The sequence below is a fragment of the Artemia franciscana genome, unplaced genomic scaffold (genome assembly GCF_032884065.1).
Source record: "Artemia franciscana unplaced genomic scaffold, ASM3288406v1 PGA_scaffold_64, whole genome shotgun sequence".
Taxonomy (NCBI): Eukaryota; Metazoa; Arthropoda; class Branchiopoda; order Anostraca; family Artemiidae; genus Artemia; species Artemia franciscana.
In genome coordinates, this window is record NW_027062702.1 from 144,792 (window position 1) to 162,186 (window position 17,395).

The 17,395-nt window shown below is 33.4% G+C and overlaps 1 long non-coding RNA gene across 3 annotated transcripts in view; it reads right to left on the bottom strand.

Annotated features, from left to right (window-relative positions):
* Positions 1-17,395, bottom strand: part of LOC136042102 (uncharacterized) — a 152,510-nt gene that overhangs the window by 107,941 nt on the left and 27,174 nt on the right. For 2 of the 3 annotated variants that reach the window (XR_010621174.1, XR_010621172.1), the window contains exons 3-5: positions 11,553-11,737; positions 11,004-11,146; positions 239-390 (exon numbers count right to left, since the gene is read on the bottom strand). This is a non-coding gene — a long non-coding RNA (uncharacterized LOC136042102). The remainder of the gene's footprint in view (positions 1-238; positions 391-11,003; positions 11,147-11,552; positions 11,738-17,395) is intronic. The other variant, XR_010621173.1, reaches the window with a different exon arrangement.

Genomic DNA, 17,395 nt, shown 5'->3' on the forward strand with positions numbered 1-17,395 from the left:
AATTCAATTTCTTTAGCTTTTGATTTCTGATTCAAATTAGAGTCCAGTCCTAATTCTTTCCCTAATAATCCTAATTTAACTTTAATATACCTTAATTTAATTTTTACTTTAGAACCAATTTTCTTATTTCACTGTCAATGTGGACTGAATAGTCCCAGGATGGAACCTCAAATTATGTCGATTTATATCAATTTTTTTATTCATGTCAATCAATAGCACCTCAACTGGCTATACAAACCTTTTAAAAGAAGATTAGCTTTAGGGTATTAATGTTCTCGGTCTGGTCAGGAAATTTTTCCTCACCGGCAGAGCTTGCTATTTCCTTTTCTTCTTTCCTTTCGTCAATTTTTAAGTTGTTTGAATACTCGTTAGAATCTTGCTTTGCTGCAACTGAAATTCACATGAATTTCACTTCAAAAATTAATTCTCACATTTACAGAACAGTTTTCTATAACAGTATTATAAACAGTATTCTATAGTCCAGGACAGGTATCAATTAAATCCTTTAAGAAGAGTCTAGCCGTCATGGACTGACAAAATAACAAAAGTAAACATGGATTATTTGTGATAAATATAGTGATAAATATGGATTATTTGTAGGGAACGAAATAAAGAATTATAATTTGTTTTTGTTTTCTTTAATAGCGACAAAAAAGTCAAATCTTTTTTAATGGTTTTTGTGTGGATACTAAACTCGTCGGAGAAATAAATAGAACTTGGAATTTCCGATCAAATAAACCTCCTACTAAATGGTATGACAACCCCATCCACAATAACCTTATATGCCCCATGACACAACTTACAGCCCTTTCCCAAATCTTAGGGGACTGTGTCAACCTCAGAGAAATTGTTATATCAGACAGGGACTTCATTTAACAAAAGGGCTATCTCAAAATGTTGGCAAGATACATTTCGGGGGAAACGGCGTTAGGAGGGCTAGTTGCCTTCTGATCACTTTTGACTCTTAAAAATAAAAATAAAAATTTCATATCAAATGAGCCTCTATGAGCGTTGATATGACCACCCCATCGAAAATAACCTTATATGCCCCTAGGTCACAATTTAAAACTCTTGCCCCCTAGATAGGTAGCATTGTCAGCCCAAGGAGCATTTTTATATTTCATTAAATAAATAAAAAATAATTTTTTTAGCTGAAAGTAAGGAGCGACATTAAAACTTAAAACGAACAGAAATTACTCCGTATATGAAATGGGTTGTCCCCTCCGCAATCCCTCGCTCTTTACGCTAAAGCTTTTAATTGTTTTAAAAAGTAGAATTGTGGCAAAGAGTCAAACTTTAGCGTAAAGAGCGAGGGATTGCCGAGGGGACAACCCATTTCATATATGGAGTAATTTCTGTTCGTTTTAAGTTTTAATGTCGCTCCTTGCTTTCAGCTAGAAAAATTATTTTTTTTTATTTAATTTCTGAACGTTTTTGAATTAATGCATGTTTGGTTTTGGCTCTCCGCACATAAATTATTAAAATGAAATGTGTATATTAATTCTTTATTTGGCTAAATGGCTTTCTCTTAGTTTTGATCAGACGATTTTGAGAAATAAGGGGTGGAGAAGGAGGCCTAGTTGCCCTCCAATTTTTCGGTTACTTAAAAAGGCAACTAGAACTTCTAATTTTTAACGAACGTTTTTATTAGTAAAAAATATACGTAACTTAAGAATTAACTTACGTAACAAATTTTCATAACCTTATATTTTTATTATGTATACGAGGGGGTTTGTACCCTCGTTAATACCTCGCTCTTTACACTAAATCGTAAGTTTTGTCCCAATTCTTTAAGAATGACCCCTGAATCAGAAAGGCCGTAGGATAAATAGTTGAAATTACTAAAAATACTTTAGCATAAAGAGCAAGGTATTTGTCTCCTCCTAAATACCTCGCTCTTTATGCTAAAGTATTTTTAGAACCCCTCATATGCGTAATAATCTCTGTTCGTTTTAAGTTTCAATGCTAGTTCTTCCTTTCATTTGAAAAAAAGGTTTTCATGTCTATTTTCCATTGTTTTCTTATAGTAATGCTAGAGAATCCTTCGCCCTTTTCATTGAATTTTTCTTCCCTCATGACAGATTCCTCCAAGGAAAGATCCTCCAACATAGCCTCCTCTCCTCAGCCTCACTCCCAAACAAAATAAAATCCCCCTGAAAACGTCTGTACACTTCCCAATAACCATTACTATATGTAAACACTGGTCAAAGTTTGTAACTTGCAGCCCCTCCCCCAGGGATTATGAGGGAGTGCCATCCCCAAAGACATAGTTATTATGGTTTTCGACTATGCTGAACAAAATGGCTATCTCAAAATTCTGATCCGTTGACTTTGGGAAAAAATGAGCGTGGGAGGGGGCCTAGATGCCCTCCAATTTTTTTGGTCACTTAAAAAGGGCACTATAACTTTTCATTTCCGTTAGAATGAGCCTTCTTGCAACATTTTAGGACCACTTGGTCGATACGATGACCCCTGGGGAAAAAAGAAAAAACAAACAAACAAATAAACATGCGCCCGTGATTTGTCTTCAGGCAAAAAATACAAAATTCCACATTTTTGTAGATAGGAGCTTGAAACTTCTACAGTAGGGTTCTCTGATACGCTGGATTGAAGTTTCTGCTATAGGGTTCTCTGATACGCTGAATGCGATGGTGTGATTTTCGTTAAGATCCTACGACTTTTAGGGGGCGTTTCCCCCTATTTTCCTAAATAAGGCAAATTTTCTCAGGCTCGTAACTTTTGATGGGTAAGACTAAACTTGATGAAACTTATATATTTAAAATCAGCACTAAAATGCAATTGTTTTGATGTAGCTATTGATATCAAAATTCAATTTTTTAGAGTTTTGGTTACTATTGAGCCGGGTCGCTCCTTACTACAGTTCGTTACCACGAACTGTTTGACAGGGATTATTTTGAACAACGTTGCTCTCTCAAAATTTCCATTCGATATACTTGGGAAAAAGAGGGCATGGAGGGGCTGTTGCTCTTCAATCACTTTTGACTCATAAGATAGGGAAACTAGAACTTCCGATTTCTTATGAAACAAGCCTCCTTCAAAGTTGATATGACCACCCCTTCTAAAATAACCTAATATACCCCCAGGGCAAAATTTATAGTCCTTTCCCGTAAGCTTTGGGGTCCAGTGTAAACCACAAAGGAAGTGTTATATGACAAGTGGACTATTTTAAACAAAAAAAAACTATCTCAAAATTCTGATCAGATATATTTTGGGGGAAGGAAGCTAGAGGGGCTAGCTGCACTTTAATCGATTTAGCAAAGAAAACTTTTAATATCCAATCAGCCTCTTCCAGCGTATATATCACCACCCCTTCAAAAATAACCTTATATACCCCTGGGGCACAACTTACAACCATCGTCCCCCAAGCTCCAGGGGCCTATTGCCCTCCAATCACTTTTAGCTCTTAAAAACGAAACTAGAATTCTAAATTATCAATCAAACGACCATCCTCCAAAGTTGACATGATCACCTCTTCCAAAATAACTATAGGCCCCAAGGCGAAAATGGCAGCCCTACCCCCCACTCTCTGGGGGGGCTGTGTAAGCCCAAGAGGCATGGTTATATGACACATAGACTATCTGCGAGAAAGAGGGCATGGGCGCCTGTAACCCTCTAATAAATTTTAACTCTAAAAAAATTAAACTGGAATAATTAAATATAACTTTGGCTTAAATATAAAACATTTCAAAGTTCTCTTTTTACAAAGGATCAGACGAAAAGCAAAACAATCAAAAGTTGCAGCCCTCTTCATATGTTGAGCAATATTTTTTCCTTTTTAATTCTATATATTTATTGATTTTTAAGACAAAATTGAGCAATCAAATGCAATATCAAAGAGAAAAGTGTGGACGTAGCTAAATGGTGGTATGCCTCACCCTCCTGTTCCACTTAAAACTTTTCCATATTTTAGCAAGACTTTTCATCTATCTATCTTTTGTCTGTGGAGCATAGGGGTTTCTGCTTGCGAAAATCAGACACAACAAAAAGTGGAAATTCAAGTTTATCATTGGTAAAATATTTAGCCTGAAAAATGAATCAAATGAAAAGTATTACATACACAAGAGCTACGCTCCATGTAGGATTATTATTCAAATTTTTAACATTTGAAAGTGTTTTTTTTTTTTGCAAATATTCATCACAGTCACTAATTTTAAACTGGATATATTCGAGGCTAATCAACACAAGCAGCATTAGAACGGATTAAACAATGGAAAAAAATAACAGAAAAATATGTGATTAAAGCAATAAATGAGTTTATCAGGAGAAGGGAGTACACTGTCAGGGTAAGATGATTTATATTGAAAACTAATTCATTAACCACAATATTTCACTAATTCATTAATTTCACTAATTCATTAATCCACTAATTAATTCACTCATTAATTCCACTAATTAATTTCACTAATTAATTCCACTCATTAATCCACTAATTCACTTAATTCATTAATTTCACTAATTAATTTCACTAATTCATTAACCACAATAAAGTAATTCATTAACCACAGAAATGACTTTACAACCCCCTTCCCTCCTTAGTGTACTAATATATACCCTGAATTGCATATATGCAATACATTTTCGATTATTTTGAAAAATATTAGAAAAATTTGTGTTATAAACAGTTATAACGAAATCTCGACAAAATAGACATTACGCTACCGACCCCTGTAAGTAATTACAGATCTCGTTAAGTGAAAGTATAAAACGCCCATAAAAGTCTTATTATTTCAAAATATTATTTTTACTAAAATTGGACAATTGACCAGGTTTAGTAATACTTCCTGATACATTAATTTTGAACTCAATATTTTAAACACAAGTCTCACAGAGTCATAATCTGTTTTTTTTTGTTTTTTTTTTTTTTTACAGAGCCTTTTTTCCTAATGGGATCATTCTGAATCCCACAAATAAAAGGAGTATAGTATCCATCAGTGTCTCTGAAACTTTGTGCGTAAGTGAATGACTCTGTGGACCTTACTCCCATGAGAACCGTGACTGAAAAAATAAACTTTAAAATGTCTTGTAAATTATACGGTAAGGATGTTTTCTTTGAAGATCTTATAATTGACCCAATGGATTGAGATATGTGAAGCTATGATATACATTATCACAATTTAAAGACTGCGATTTTTTTTTTTAATAAAGAGTGATTTCTCAGACTGAATAAAATAGTTGACAGCTATGAATATAAAACCAGATGTAAAAAAAAATCTTTGACAACTTTAAAAGATGAGATAAAACTAGAATTATCATTGTCAAAGGGAATATGAAAGTATTGTGCAGAACGAAAAGAGGAGCGCCAAGTAAAAGGTTAAGAAATGTATTTACTAATAGAGGTGATAAATGAAAGAGGAACGAGGTGTAGAGGGGGCTAGGAATAGAGAGAAAAACAGAGGGATGATGTAAAAGATAGAATAGAAGATATTTACGATTATTTGGATCTTACTTTCGCAAAATATTCATTTATCATTTTACTGTAATTTTCTATTTAGTTTATTAATCAGAAAGGAAACCAAACCATTAATTTTTGTATATTCTTCTTTATCTAGGAGTCTTTTGAAAGCTCACATGAACGATTTGCCAAAATCCCTAATTTCAAAACAACAAGTAAATCAATTAAAATATTCTGTTTCTCAATCCAATAACGGAGCTCAAACCCCAACCATAAAACCCAAAGAAAAGATTTAAAGAAATAAGCTAATGTCAAAAATTTCCTTCAGTGATTTTCCGCAGATGAAAAGTCCGTAGAGAGTAAGGGGTTTTCCAGCGGAATTTTCTTACGGAAAAGATTTTCCGCTAAACAGATTTTGCTTCAAATGTTGTTTTTTTTTTGTTCGATTTTTTGTTGTAATTTTTTTTTTACAGTAGATTGGTGGAGATCCCAGTCGAAACATACAATTTTACTGTTATAAAAATGCAAAACAAATTATGAAAATATAATTAGATAGATGAAAAACATAAATTCTAGGCAATTGATTATTAAAAAAACTGACTCGTTAGGTTCAATCACTTCAAAAAAGACAGCAATCAATCAGTGGATCAATATTTAATAAAACAAGAGCTAAAAGCTCATATGGTATGAGCTCTAGCAAAATTCTAAGAATCAATAGATTGATTTTAAAAGGAAAATCAGAGGCTTAATGCCCGTTGGGATTTAAAATAATAGCTCTGAGCCACGATGCCCTTCTAAATATGAAAATTTATTGAGATCCGATGACCCACTCGTGAGTTATATATACCTATTTTATTCTAATTTTCCTCTCCCTTCAGCCCCCCAGATGGTCGAATCGGAAAAACAACTTTTAAAGTTATTTTTAAATTTTGTCTTAAATATAATTGAATTGATGTGTTTCTTTCCGTTGTTTTACTTTTTGCATCATCTTCTCTCTCTTTCATAGCATAATTTAAACTATGGTATCTAAACATTTCTGAATTAAGTTGATATCCTTCATTTAATTGACAGAAATTCATTGACAAACTAAATAATTTGTCGTTATTTTTTTCTTTCTCGCCTCTAATGGATTTGTGTCTTTAGGCGAATTTAAAACAGGTAGATTTTAGAATTAAAATCAAGTTGGTGCCTTTAGAATAAAAGAGTTAAGAGCCATGGCTAATTGAAACAAGAGCCAAGAGCTCATATGGTATGAGCTCTAACAAAATTCTATGAATCAATAGATTGATTTAAAAAGGAAAATAAGAGGCTTAATGCCGGTCAGGATTTAAAATAAGAGCTCTGAGTCACGATGTCCTTCTAAATATCAAAATTCATTACGATCCGATCACCCAATCGTAAGTTATAAATACCTAATTTTTTCTAATTTTTCCTCTCCCCTTAGCCCCCCAGATGGTCCAATCTGGGAAAACGACTTTATCAAGTCAAATTGTGCAGCTCCCTGACACGCCTATCAATTTTCATCGTCCTAGCACGTCAAGAAGTACCAAACTCGCCAAATCACTGAACCCCTCCCCCCCAACTCCCCCAAAGAGATCGAATCCAGTACGATTCTGTCAATCACGTATCAAGGACATTTGTTTATTCTATCCACCAAGCTTCATCCCGATTCCTACACTCCAAGTGTTTTTCCAAGATTTCCCCGTCCAACTCCCCCCAATGTCAAACGATCTGGTCGGAATTTGAAATAAGAGCTCTGAGACATGAATTCTTTCTAAAAATCATATTTCATTAAGATCCGATCATCTATTCGTAAGACAAAAATACCCCAATTTTCACGTTTTCCAAGAATTCCAGTTTCCCCCTCCAACTCCCTCCAACGTCACAAGATCTGGTCAGAATTTAAAATAAGAACTTCAAAGCACCAGATCCTTCTAAATATCAAATTTCATTAAGATCTGGTCACCCTTTCGTAAGTTACAAATACATCAATTTTCAAAATTACCCCCCCCCCCCCCCCGCCAATTCGACCAAAGAGAGCAGATCCGGTCCAGTTATGTCAGTCACGTATATTAGACAGGTTTTTATTCTTCCTATCCAGTTCCATCCTGATCTCACCGCTTTAGGTAATTTCTAAGATTTCCGGTCCCCCCCCCCCAATTACGCTTGATCCGGTTGAGATTTAAAATAAGAGATCTGAGTTACGAGGTCCTTCTAAATATGAAGTTTCATAAAGATCCGATCACTCCTTCGTAAGTTAAAAATACGTAATTTTTTCTTATTTTTCAGAATCAACCCCCCTCCCCCCAATAGATCAGATCCGTTCCAATTATGTAAATCACGTATGTAAGACTTCTGCTTATTTTTCCCACCAAGTTTCATCCCGATCCCTCCAATCTAAGCGTTTTCCATGATTTTAGGTTCCCCCACCCCAAACTTCCCCCAACGTCACCAGATCCAGTCAGGATTTAAAATAAGAGCTTTGAGACACGATATCCTTCTAAATATCAAATTTCATTGAGATCCGATAACCCGTTCGTAAGTTAAAAATACCTCATTTTTTTAATTTTTCAGAATTAACCCCTCCCCCAACTACCCCAAAGAGAGCAGATCCGTTCCGGTTGTGTCAATCATGTATCTAGGACTCGTGATTATTTTTTCCACCAAGTTTCATCCCGAACCCTCCACTCTAAGTGTTTTTCAAGTTTTAGGTTTCCCCCTCCCAACTCCCCCCCCCCCCCAATGTCACCAGGTCTGTTCGAGTTTAAAATAAGAGCTCTGAGCCACGATATCCTTCTAAATATCAAATTTCATTGAGATCTCATCACCTGTTCGAAAGTTAAAAATACCTCATTTTTTCTAATTTTTCGGAAATAACCCCCCCTCCCCAACTATCCCAAAGAGACCAGATCCGTTCTGTTTATGTCAATCATGTATCTAGCACTTGTGTTTATTTTTACCACCAAGTTTCATCCCGATCCCTCCACTCTAAGTGTTTTCCAAGTTTTAGGTTTCCCCCCTCTAACTCCCCCCATTGTCATCAGATCCGGTTGGGACTTAAAATAAGAGCTCTGAGACACAATATCATTCCAAACATCAAATTTCATTAAGATCCCATCACCCATTCATAAGCTAAAAATACTTCATTTTTTCTATTTCTTCCAAATTAACCGGCCCCCCACTCCCCCCCCCCCAGATGGTCAAATTGGGAAAACAACTATTTCTAATTTAAGCTGGTCCCGTCCCTGATACGTCTGCCAAATTTCATCGTCCTAGCTTACCAGGAAGTGCCTAAAGTAGCAAAACCGGGACCGACAGACAGACCGACAGAATTGCCGATTGCTATATGTCACTTGGTTAATACCAAGTGCCATAAAAACCCAAGACCAATAGTCTGAGTAAGAGGCAAAAGCCATTTACTTTTGAAGCATCAGGGTAATAAAAAATTTTTAAGGATTTTCAAGTTAAACTCGTACCTTACCCTGAACATAAGACGATACTCATCATCTATGGTTTCAACAAACTCAAACTCTTATTATCCATGGTCAACCCCCTCGAAGGAGAAATAGAAGCTATAATCCTCCACTTTTCTTACTGAAAAATGCCATGTTCTTAATTATATTTAAAGTTTACTTTTTACCTGGCTTTGAAATAACATTTTACAAGGTAATAACCATTAAAAAGTTTATACTATTTTTTTCTTGCTTATATAAAAGGAGTAATTCTCAAAAAAAGCTATATCATTTTACTGCGACATTTTACGTGAAGTCTCTAGGAATAAGAAAGAAAATTATAATTTATGAAAATATGTCAATTCTGTACATAGCTGTACCTTCAGGCACAAGGATATTTCTCATGAGTGGCTTACCGAAAGAATTGGGGGGTAGGGGCTATTGAACAATTTAGGAACTGTTTGACTATAGCTTTTGCAGAAAGAAAACAGATCCTATATTGTGAAATATAATGTGAAAAAAGCAATAAAGAATCTACAGTAGACAGTTTTGAGAATTTAATGCGACCGTTCAAACTTGAAGTTTGCAAAATTCTTATTAAAAAAACAACAAAAAGTGAACATTAACAAAAAACTATATACATTTACTGCTTTAAGAAAATGGTAAAACTAACGCGGTGAGAAAAACAGTAGTATATGCAACAAACTTTAGAGATTATACATCGAATTTGGAAAGAATATAACACAATGATGAAGAGTGATCGAGGATTTAAAAAAAAATTATAGTACGTATGGAATTTTTACTTTCCTTTTAAACGAATGACATCTATTTATTTGAAAAGATAAATAGGGGTAAATGCTGTTGAAATGTATATAATATAAATGAAACCAGAGAAAAGGAAGATGTTGACAGAATAGCATTGGGTCACGCAAAACCTGATTTTAATTATTATGTTTTGAGTTGAAGCAACAAAATGATAGAATAATGGGCTCAGCCATCATATTCACACGTTAGCTTTATCACTTAATTTATATCATTTTATTTATATTTACAAGCGTAGTTTGATTTTGAATATGTTGTAAAGAAACACATATCAGCAATAGCTGTCAAGTTTTTGCTATTAAACCTGTCTACTACTACTACTACTACTTATCCAAAACAATACTAACATAAAGTTGTGATGGCACGTTGGGATTGGAAATACAACAAATCTGTCATTTATAAGAATCTCATATTGCCATCTATATTCTTTATAAAAAAAACAAACGTATATCTGAAACATAGGTAGCGTTGACAATGAAATGCCAGTAAAATTATATTATCAATTGTCATATTTTATACTTATGAATTTAATACGAAATATTCATTTTTGCCTCAAAAATTTGGCATATCCGATTCGTTGTACCCACAATATTTTATATAGACCTGACAAAAAAAAATTTGAAGTCTATTCTGGCAAAAAAAAAATTACGAAATCATCAGTAAATACTAGTTGGAAATTTTTAATTTCAATTTATATGTCCTAAACACGGAATATAATACACATATTCCAATATATTAAAACGAATGCATCAATTAAGGGTAAGAAAAAATAATACAACGGTAAATTTTATAAAAAGAATTTTTGTAAAGTCCTCTTACATAATAAATGCCTCAATAAACCTTCTCCAATGATTTTGTCATATTTAACCCTAGCAGTATCTCATTTAATCAATGCAATCACACCCCTATGTTTCTATATTAAACTGATTATATTCTTTTTGTATAATAAATAATACAGAAAAAAATTTTAAAATGGAGATAAAATACAAGTAAATGGGATTAGCTTATTAGCAATGAGGTTGAGATTAGCTGATTATGTGATTAGCAGAAACATCCTGAATATCATAAAAAAGACGAGGGGGGATTTGCACATTAATTGATTTGTATATTGGAAAAGACCATAAAACGGATCGACAGGGATGTTCACCTTGTTCTATTAAGGTATCAAAATACTATATAATGAACTACCACAACCGGTTTCCCTTCCTTTAATGATGTACTGTTGGTTTGCAGACTATTATTTGTTATTCAGATGGCCAATAATTAAATTTTAATCTAGTTGGAGTTAATGTGCATTTTATATAAGGCTTAAATACCTTACTCACCCCCGATCTTCTGTCAACAAAAGTACTAAGAGCCTCGCAAAAGCATGCGCAGTCAAAATGTAGAATTACTGCCAGCATGCAATCCTCTTTAAGGGGATTGCAATAGAACTCGGCGACTCGATGACATTACGTCCCTGTAAAATAATAATAAATGTTTAGCATCTGTCCCTTACAAGAGGTAAAGTTTTAGATCAGTTCAGTTCACTCGGGTTTATAAAAAAAAAATTATAGTAGTTATAACATACATAATCTCTCATCTCTATGCAACAACAAATGCATGCTGAGTCCCTTATTGCTTCAAAACTAAATACACAGTATGGCTCTGCCTCCACTTCTCGATATAACTATGGCCCCTACCAACAAAAACATCCTTACAAGTTCCCGCCTTTTCATCCAGGAGCAAACCACTCCAATCCTCACACAAAAAAACTCAATTATGGCTAAAATCACATAAATATTTAAATTCTTTATTCAATTAAAACTAGTTCAAAACAAGATAATTTTTTATTCTCTTTTTGAAAGAAGCAAGGCAGCTCCTACCTCTCAGTTCCAGCGGTAGGGTATTGTAAGCCTTAGCGCAGACGATGTCAGGCGAAAAATCCAGCCTCATTGTTGGCTTATGTCGATTATGGATCTGTGCAGATAGTCTTGTAAGTGGAAGATTCTGTTCGGCTACCAAACGGGAGAGATTCCTAAAAGGCGGTGGAATCAAGCCGGAAAGGAATCTTAAAGGAAAAAAAACAGCATGTATTTCAAACATAGGTAGCGTTGACAGTAAAATAAGTGTCGGTCAAAATAAAAATAAAAATAAGTGTCGGTCAAAATAAAATAAGAATCAATTTTTATAATTTATAGTTCAGAATTTACTACAAATATTGTATTTCGTTTCAAAAATTTGGTTTATTTGATTAGTTGCTTCAAAAATATTTAATACGGACTTGGAAAAAATTTAATTGTCTATTTTGGCAAAAAAAAAATCAGTAAATACTAGTATAAAATTTTCAATTTCAATTTAAATGTACTTAACATCAAATATAGGATAAAGGTTCACAATATTTAATAATGTATGCATTAATTAAGGGTGAGAAAAAGTGATTCAAAGCTGAAGCTAAATTATCTAAAGCAATTTTTATCGAGTTCTCTTATATAATACATACTTGTGTTATGGGTGAAAAAAATGATGATAGGAACAAATCCAAATAAAACGAGATAATTTTAAGTCCCAAATTTATATAGTTTTCACTCGAAATTACTTGCCCCTGGATGAACTAGTAGAAAACCAAATAAAAATTCCAATTAAGATTTGTCAGACAAAAAAAAATAGTCGTCAAACCTTTAAGTTTGTAATAATTAACTCCCAACCCACATTACGGACGCTTGGGGCTGTTTCAGAGCCTATCCCTATTTTGTCCCCCATTCACTTTATTGCATCCAGATATTTAAAAAAAATTTCCCCTTTCATCACAGAAAAATGAATAAAATATCCCACGAGTTTCGCCTGTTTTTAGTTTTTTTATTGTCAGATGGTCCGGTCCAGGTTCTTGCATTTTTGTTTGTTCCCCCCCCCCCAACTCTATTTTGAATCCCTTTTAACTTTTATATATTGTATATTTCGTTTTCCTTTTTGTGTTTATTCGCTTATTTTTGTCCATCCCTCCCCCTCTTCTACCAGTTTATATCTTATTAACTTTTTTATTTACTTTATGCCGTTGAATTATTGACACTTATTTAGTGTGCCTTTTAATTTTTATGTATATTTTTATCGCATTGTTCTTATTCACTTATTTCCCCCTCCACTTTTTTTAATGTCCCTTATCATCTTTTTTTCATACTTTTTTCATACTTTTTTTTCATACATACTTTTTCATTGACTTTTTACAGCTAAATTATTTACTCACAATCTTTCGTTGTTGTTTTTGTAATTTTGCCAATGTTTGTGTAACCATGTGATTTTTCGATTTCAAAGACCTAATTCGGCCCTTTGTGGGCTTGTGATAGCGATTTTTTAAAAATAAATACTGTATATTATCTAAACGTTTTCGAAAACGTGTGTATATATAGTCTTAGGATTTAGTTAGATATTACCCTCATTGTTCCCTGACAGTTTTAACTGATTATCCTTAGCTATTCCCGAGATGTTGACGATGTCCCCTTGTGAAAAATTGGAAGTATATAATTTATTTTGATTTAAATCAGCACGTAGTCATAGTCTGCCACTTAATACCTTTAGATTTTCCTGAAATATTGCAGGTACACCATTTACACAGAATATGTCCATATACTGTCTTATGATTTTGTAAAACCTACCCCTCTTCAGGCACTGAATATCAGCTTAATGCACTTAGGTATTTCTGATATTTTGTAGATGCACCCTTAGACAACTTGGATATACCTCCGTCACTAGCAGAGACTTCAACAGCCTTCTCACCAGTAATTGAAAGTGAATGGTGACTGTTGAACTAAACTGTGTACAAAACAGTTAAGGATAAGATACCCTTAGCCTTTCCAGAGACGTTTCAAATCCACCTGTTATACAGAGCTGGGACAAAAAGTGTTTTTTCAAATTGTCCAGCACCCTAATTACAGTACCCAGAAGTTTCAATTTAAAGCAGTGTATCAAGTATAAAAAAGATGCATGGGTTAAAACATGCTACTACTAAACCATATGAACAATTGTTCAATACCCAGAGATATTCTTGAGATACTACAGATATATACTTTCTGACAACATTGATACAATGTGATGTCTCTAGATTTAGTACAACATCTGTATCCAAACTTGATGGAAGTTTCAACAAGATACCCTTAGCTATTCCAGAGACATTGCAAATCTACCTGTTATACGGATCTACGACGCAAAGCGTCGTTTGACATTTTTCATTAACCTAATTATAGTACCCTGAATGTTTCAATATAATACCATTAAAAATCCCCAAAATATTACAAATATGCCCTCTTGAAAACTTGGAAGCACATAGTGTGTCTTTTGATTAATTTCTACCACAATATTCCCAGAAAGTACCAACTTATTTCCGTTAGCCGCTCCTAAGATCTCATAAAAGCTAATTTAGAACACCTGGAGGTACACAATGCCTTATAATTTAGTTCAGTATTTCTAGAACATTCCATGAAAGATTCATATTGATATCTTCAGCCGCTTCTCATATATTGCAGATACATATTTTTGACAACAATGATGCATATCGTGTTTTCTGCTAGTTAAACATTCCCCAAATTGTGCAAACTTTTTATTAGTACTACCAGCCTTTCCTAAGACATTGCTGATGTAATTTTTTGAGACTCTAAATCCACTAAGTATGTTTTGATATAGTTCAGCATCTCCATTGACATTTTCGAAAGTGGCCTTGTAACTAAGGTTGCCCAGCCTATTTGAGAACCCCAAAAAAGATGGGCACTTTGAAAAACTTGGAGAGAAAAACGTTAACTAAACGAAAATCATTGTAAACGGTGGGTATGCACTACCCTGTTGATGTCCGTACCTATGCCCATTATTTTTGCTTGAATATCTATTTTGATTTGTCTTTACTCGTATAAGACGGGTATTGCTGTATAAAAAATCCTCTGTTTAAAAAAACGTAGGGTAAAACACAACAAACTGAAGTTTAACATCGGTCAAATACCTTATTTCCCCTACAAAATGATTTGACTGAAGAGAATTGATCAATATATATACATAAACTACACTTTATGCAGGCTTCTATAGCCTTCTTCTAAACTAGCTTTGGGTAAACTAAATTATTTGTGTTCTTTAGATTTAAAACATTTCAACTTCTTTTTACTAGGGATCAGATGAAAAGCAAAACTATCAAAAGTTGAACCTCTTCATGCGTTTTGTAATATTTATTTCTTTCTAATTTTATCCACTTACCAATTTTTCAGACAAAAATGCGTAGCAAAATGTAATATTAAAGAGAAAAATATGGACATTGAAAACTATGGTATGCCCCACCCTCCTGTTCCACTTGTAGATCATTTTAGCAAGGCTTTTCATCAATCTATTTTTTGTTAAAAATTTGCCCTGAAAAATGGAAAAGTCTTACATATACAAGAGCTGCTCTCTATGTAGGGTCCTATAATCTCCTCCTCCCTTACTTCTGAAGAAATAAGTTGTTTATTTACTACAAATTCAATACATTTTTAAGATTAATATTATTACAAGGAACTATTGTGAAATGTAAAGTGAAAGGATTGAAAGATCCTGCCCCCTTAGTTCTGAGCGGGGGGCTGCTGCATTGTCAAAGGCTCAGATATGACTTGTGTTGCCCTTTAAAATAAGTATACAACATGCAATCTAACAGTCCGACTTCTTACATAGTATCGAACGTGTTACATTCTACCAGCTGGTTTGACTGTTCGAAATGACACTTGTTTCAGTCCATAGTCATAAGGACATGTGTCGAGATATTTAGCTACTAGGGTAACGAAAAAAAATAACAAAAAGTTAAAAGTAAATTATAAAAAAAAACGAGTCATATCCTGTGTTCTTACCATAATCATACATTTATAAAGGTAACACTCGAAGATATTTAACCCTGGTTCACTTTGTAAAAACCCAATCTTCTTCCAGGGGATCCCTATAGAACTTGGTGACTCGATGACATTGCACGTTCCTATAAATGTCCCCAAAATTGTTATTTTGAGAGACTAAAGGCTCGGAGGGAACAAGAATATGGCTGAAGTAAATGGAATGTGAAACCAGAAAAAGTTACACGTTAAAGGGGTTCAACACCCCCAACCGAACCTCCTACACATTGTGCCCACCCAATACAATACCAACACATGGGAGGCAACAACAATGGACAGACAAAAGGAAATACAGCATATTAACAGCAATTCTGGTAAATTAATACGAAAATTCATAATTGATATAGGGAAAGTTGACACACTACTGAATTCCTTTTGTCGTGTTTTTTTTCAAATATACCAATCCAGTTGGTTGTTAAAATATCCCATCCCCACCCAACCCAAATGGTCCCATATTTAGCCCAAATGATGCATAGAAACTGAAAGAAAAGACTAAACCGATAAAAAATCATTATTGAAAAAACTTGGGAATAAATGCTAAAATATTATCTGTGACAAGACAACATCCATTTTATTTTTGATATGTAATCTTTTTATTAGCCTTTAGTCAAGAGGAGGGAGAATTGACTTTTAAAAAAAATTATTAAAGAAAACCCAGCAAAAATCCACTTTGTTTTTGTAAAATTAATTTTTAAACTCTTACCAACAAAGAAGTTTTTCATAGAAAAGTAAAGAGCTATATTAAATAAAAAACGAGAAAAAATAATGTTAAATAACAATTTAAGCTTTAAACAAAAATGAATCATACAATTAACAAACTTCATTTCGATTCGTATGTTTTTATCTGTCATAATAGAAGAAAAAAATGAAAATAATCACATTAAGCAGAATTACTGGGAAGTAATGAACAACATAGACTAATGGTTTAGTATATACTGACATCCGTTTTTCAAAGCTTAGGCAACTTTGGATTTATGAGCGTTATAAAACTTAAAACGTTCAAAATATATTTAGTTTTCGGTAAATTTTAAATTTTACAAATTTTCAGGCGAATCTCACAGGCTTTTACAATAAGATTACATGTCCTAAGGACATAAAACGTAGGGTTTTGTTGACGTTACTATTTTGAAAAAAAAAGGACAAAAGAATTTCTTTTGAAATTTGAACTCAGATGCAACTTGTGTCAAATTACAGCTGTTTCTACAGGTAGGACTTTTGATAGGAAATCGATGCACATCTGGAAATAAAAGGCTTTTGCAAAAAAAAAGTTTTTTTTACTTAAAAGTTGCATGAAATTTGACAAAAACAAGGAATGATAATCTAGAAATCGAGGGTGATTTTAAGCCTTGGGGAAATAAAGAAAGGTTAAAAGAAAAACAGATATTTCGACAAGGATCTCGGGCAACCGGAAGTAAAAAAAAAAGCAAACAAAAAAACATTCAATTTGAAAAACGGTCATGGTTCTAATAGGAGTGAGGTTCAAAGAGCCTTCACTTAAGCACAAAGTTTCAGAGACACGGATGGATACTATTCTCCTGTTATTTGTGGGATTCAAAATTGATCGGATTCAGAAAATAGGCTGTAAAAAAAAAAAAAAAAAAAAAAAAAAAAAAAAAAAAAAAAAAAAAAAAAAAAAAAAAAAAAAAAAAAAAAAAAACAGAAATGAACGTAGGAAAAATCAAATTTTGACGCAGTGAGACTTGTGATTAATATATCCAGATCACAACTAAAGTAATACTAAACCTGGTTAATTGTCACATTTTAGTAACAGTGATATTTTGAAATAATAGGACTCTTTGGGTGTTTTATACTTTCGCTTTACGAGATCTGTAATTACT